The 5,028-nt window shown below is 43.9% G+C and overlaps 1 pseudogene; it reads left to right on the forward strand.

Moving 5' to 3' along the window:
• LOC103639804 (probable CCR4-associated factor 1 homolog 11) lies at nt 1-927 on the forward strand (annotated as a pseudogene).
• Nucleotides 928-5,028: the final 4,101 nt, after the last annotated feature.

Raw genomic sequence — 5,028 nt, forward strand, 5'->3', positions numbered from 1 at the left:
ATGGCGATGTACTCCCAGTCGGTCCGCGCGCCGCCGCCGCCGCCGCCATGCAGATTCGTCCCCCGTCCCTGTTACGTCATGGCGCGGCCCCTGCTGGTCTTCATGCCCAACGGCGTGTTGTTGAAGGCCGCCGTGCGCGACGTGTGGGCCAGCAACTTCGACGAAGAGCTCTCCAACCTATCGGCGGTTCTGCCGCGCTACCCCTGCGTGTGCGTGGACACCGAGTTCCCCGGCGCGGTTCACGACTCGGACATGCCGCGGTACATGCGCGGCCCGCGCGAGAGCTACGAGCTGGTGAAGCGTAACGTGGACGACCTCAAGCTGCTCCAGGTCGGGATCGCGCTGTCGGGCCCTACCGGCTGATTCCCCGTCGCGTGGCAGTTCAACATCCGGGGCTTTGATCCCGCGCTTCACCCGCACGCGCCAGCCTCCATTGCCATGCTCCGCGAGCAGGGGATGGACTTCGCCATGCTGAACGAGTTCGGCATCGACCCGAAAGACTTCGCCGCCGGGTTCCGCCGCAGCGGCCTCGCCTGCGGGCGGCTCACCTGGACCGCTTTCTCGGGCTCCTACGACTTCGCCTACCTCGCCAAGGCGCTCACCGGCGGCCAGCCGCTGCCGGACACGCTGGACGTCTTCCTCGCCCTGGTCCGTCGGCTGTTCGGGCACAGTGTGTTCGACGTGAAGCACCTCGCCAGATGCTGCGCCATGCGCGGGGGGCTGGAGCAGGTGGCCACCGCGCTCGGCGTCAAGCGCGCCGCCGGCCGCGCGCACTGCGCCGGCTCCGACAGCCTGCTCACCACCGACGTCCTCCTGCTAATGCTGCATCGCTTCTTCAGGAACGTCGATGTGCTCGCGCACGCCGGAACCATCGTAGACCTCACCTATTTCCCAGTACTGCTTTTCTTTTGTAAAGGTTTAGTGTAGTTTGCACTGCAGCCATGCAGTGTCTATCTTCTAATTTGTACGAGTTGATTTGAGGAAGTTCTTGATTAATTGATTGGAGAATGGAGAGTGATCTGCATTTGATTATGTGTTTTTATACCGATGAATCGATGATTAACCTGAACTCTCAAGGATTCGAGTAACTGGTTCAGTATAGGCACGATCTGAACAATTCTTGCTACAAGGTACTGTGTGGTAGCATTGGTTATTTGGTGATCGACCAGAAGAACTGGTTTTACCGTTCTCTAAAGAGATCTAACCTGAAACATATGAATCTAAAAAGGAATTTAGTCTAATCTGAAATATGAATCTAAAAAGGATTCTAATCTAATCTAAAATATGAATATAATCTAATCTGAAATATGAATCTAATCTAAAATATGAATCTAATCTAATCTGAAATATGTCTTAAGATAGACTGGGCTTATAAATGTCCCTACTAGCTCATGAGCCTTCTCTGATAATGGGTTCCGGTCACAACAGGCGACTCTTTAACCCAGTCATCAGAAAGTTCGTATTACATGTAGAACTCGCTCGAAACTGTTATGGAGAAATCAAGAGAGTGGAAGTATGCCTGAACTTCTGGAGTGCAGTACTTCATAAACATACTAGTAAGCCATTAACAGCGAAAGCAAACCATACCGATACATGACTGACAGGATAGGCAGCTGCAGAAGGATAATTTATCTAGGGCCTCCATTAGTTCTAGAACTGTTTATTCTAGAGACTTAAACTTTATTCCTTGTCTGTTTGGTTGCAGGGACTAAATAAATTCTGAATATATCAAATTCAACATATAAATACATAAATACCTATTTTCTTGTTTTTTGTGTATGACGTGAGTTTTCTAGGCAAAGGTAATTGGAGTAAATATTGCCCTTTAGTCCCTTTTAGCAATTATGTGAGAGACTAGAGACTAAAATCAATTAGCATCTACTTTAGTACTTATGTTTGGCAAAATAGGGACTAAATGAGACTAAAACCAAAATAAGGGACTAAAGATTAGTCTTCTAACCAAACGGGGACTAGGAGTGTTTTCCTTCAGCAGGTTCTAGTGTTCTACTACGTTTAAACTGTTTCCCACTTTAACAGATCAAATGTTCCAGTTCATTATCACTGAAACATGAACAGTGAAATCCATATGGACCGTCTTCTTTGGAGAACAAGTCCAAGGAAATCTGAACAAGCTGTGCCATACACATACACTTGGACTAAACTGACGGAAAAATAATAGCTTTAGATAGACACATGAATAAATAGCTCAAAGAGTCTCCTTTACTTTCATTTTCTGCTTGAATGAGAATAGCAGTCACTTTGAGCAACAACTACCTCATACGTTTCCCCCCTAACAGGCTAAACAACAACAGAAGTGGAGCAATTGTACTCTTTTCACTTATTTTAAGCTACACTATCTGAACAAACAATAGAATCAACCTAATATGTGGCATCTTTTTTTTAGATAATGGAACAAAATCCGGCTTTCGCCTCTTTCGAGGGTAGGGCCAAGGTCACACACCATATGACAACTCCAAGTACTCGCACAAGAAGACCAAAACAGTTAGCCTAAAAGACTTAAACTCTCCCTTACTCCTCACCGATTCAACACTCACTTAAAAAAATGATCAATACAACGTAATCCTATTAGAAAACCTCCAACCCCGATAAGCAAAAAAGTGCATGGCCATCGTCTCCAGATGTCGACAAGCTCTTCTTAATAGATCCGCTGAATCGTCATTTCTTTGCAGCTGCGGCCAATGTCTAAGCCAATGAGTTCCTCTAAATAGAACCTGCAAATAAGTAAACATTTGTGCTTTATTAAATACTAAGTCATTTCTACTTATCCAGATAGCCCAACACATTGTTGAGACACCTGTAATAATGAGATTCTTAGTATTTACATCCACCCCCATCAACCAGCTCCCAAAGGAATGTTTAACAGATCTAGGACCTGGTAAACCGAAACAGATTGATATCAACCGCCACATAAAGTGAGCAACATGACAGTCAATAAATAAATGCTGATTGGTTTCATCCAAATTACAAAAGCCACACTTACTGCTACCTTGCCAGTTGCGTTTTGCTAAATTATCTTTCGTCAGCACTACTCCTTTTAACAAGTACCACATAAAGATTTTAATCTTAAGTGGAAGTTTAAGTTTCCATATTTTCTTATGGTTAAAAACATTCCCATTATTAATAAGACTCATATACATAGATTGAACTGTAAACTGCCCAGTTAAATTCCATTTAAAAATATCCCTATCGACACTCAACTGAACATGTAATATGCTTGCCACTAAATTATACCACAAAGTGAGGTTTTGGCCGACAAGAGCTCTATGAACTGATACGTTTAAAGGTACTGTAGCCAAAACTGTAGCAACCGTTGCACTTTTATGTCTTACAATATGATAAAGAGACGGGTAATGAATCATAAAGGATTGAGTACCCATCCATATGTCCTGCCAGAACCTTATTTGTTCTCCATTTTTAATTATGAAATTTCCTAGGTTAAGGAAGGTATCCTTCACTTTCATTAACCCCGACCAAAAATGTGAATCACCATGTTTAAGTTTCACTTTCGACACTGGATATCTCTCAAGATATTTGTTACATCTCTCAAGATATTTGTTACGCACCAATTGTTGCCACATCCCATCCTCATTAATAAGCTTAAAAAGCCATTTGCTTAGCAAGCATTTATTTTGAACATCTATGTTCTGAATTCCTAACCCTCCTTGATCCTTAGGTTGGCATAGGATGTCCCATTTGGCAAGTCTGTACTTCTTCCTATGATTCCCTCCTTGCCAAAAGAACTTAGACCTAAAGCAGTCTATTCTCTCGAGAACCCCTCTGGGTATCTCGAAGAAAGATATCATAAACATAACTAAGTTGGTAAGCACTGAATTTATTAGGACTAATCTGCCTCCAACAGACATAAGCTTCCCTTTCCATCCGCTGAGCTTCTTTTCGAATTTTGCCTCTACTGTTTTCCAATCACTATTGTTTAACTTCCGATAATGCATTGGTATCCCTAAATATTTAAACGGATAGTCCCCATTTCTGCATCCAAACAACACTTGATATTGATCTTTAACATCGGAGGCCTGACCAAAGCAGAAAATCTCGCTTTTGTGATAGTTAATTTTTAACCCTGAGACTTGCTCAAAAGCTAGGAGAAGTAATTTCATATTCTTGGCTTTCTCCAAGTCATGCTCCAAAAACAGGACAATATCATATGCATATTGCAAGATAGATAATCCGTCCTCCACTAAATGAGGCACCAATTCTACAACTTGTTCCTCCTCTTTTGCTCTTTTAATTAGAATACCAAGCATGTCTACCACAATATTAAAGAGAATGGGGGACAGAGGATCCCCCTGCCTTAATCCCTTTTTAGTTTGAAAATCTACCCCAATTCGATCGTTTACCTTAATACTGACATGGCCTCTGAAAGGATCACGATGCCCAAGAGGCGGGGGGGGGGGTGAATTGGACTTTTCTAAAAATCAACACCAATTAAAAGCTAAGCAAGAGCCCAACTTCACCCCAACAACTAGCACTAAGATAATAATACTAGAAATACAATAATGCTAAGACAATACTTCAAATACTTGCTAAACAAATACACAATGAAAAGTGCTTGAATTAAGTGCGGAATGTAAAGCAAAGTTTAGAAGACTCCTCCAATTTTTCCCGAGGTATCGAAGAGTCGGCACTCTCCACTAGTCCTCGTTGGAGCACCCGCGCAAGGGTATCGCTCCCCCTTGGTCCTCGCAAGAACCAAGTGCTCACTACGAGATGATCCTTTGCCACTCCGGCGTGGTGGATCCCTCGAGACCGCTTACAAACTTGAGTCGGGTCACCAACAAGATCTTCACGGTGATCACCGAGCTCCCAACGCCACCAAGCCGTCTAGGTGATGCCGATCACCAAGAGTAACAAGCCGTAGACTTTCGCTTGACCAAGAGAAGCCTAATGCAAGTGGTGTGTGCTCTAGGTGGCTCTCGCTAGCGCTAATGAGGAACAAACGCGGATTAAGATTCTCTAATCTCCTCACTAGGCTTTTGGTGCTTGCAATGC

This window comes from Zea mays, chromosome 9 (assembly GCF_902167145.1).
Source record: "Zea mays cultivar B73 chromosome 9, Zm-B73-REFERENCE-NAM-5.0, whole genome shotgun sequence".
Classification (NCBI taxonomy): Eukaryota; Viridiplantae; Streptophyta; class Magnoliopsida; order Poales; family Poaceae; genus Zea; species Zea mays.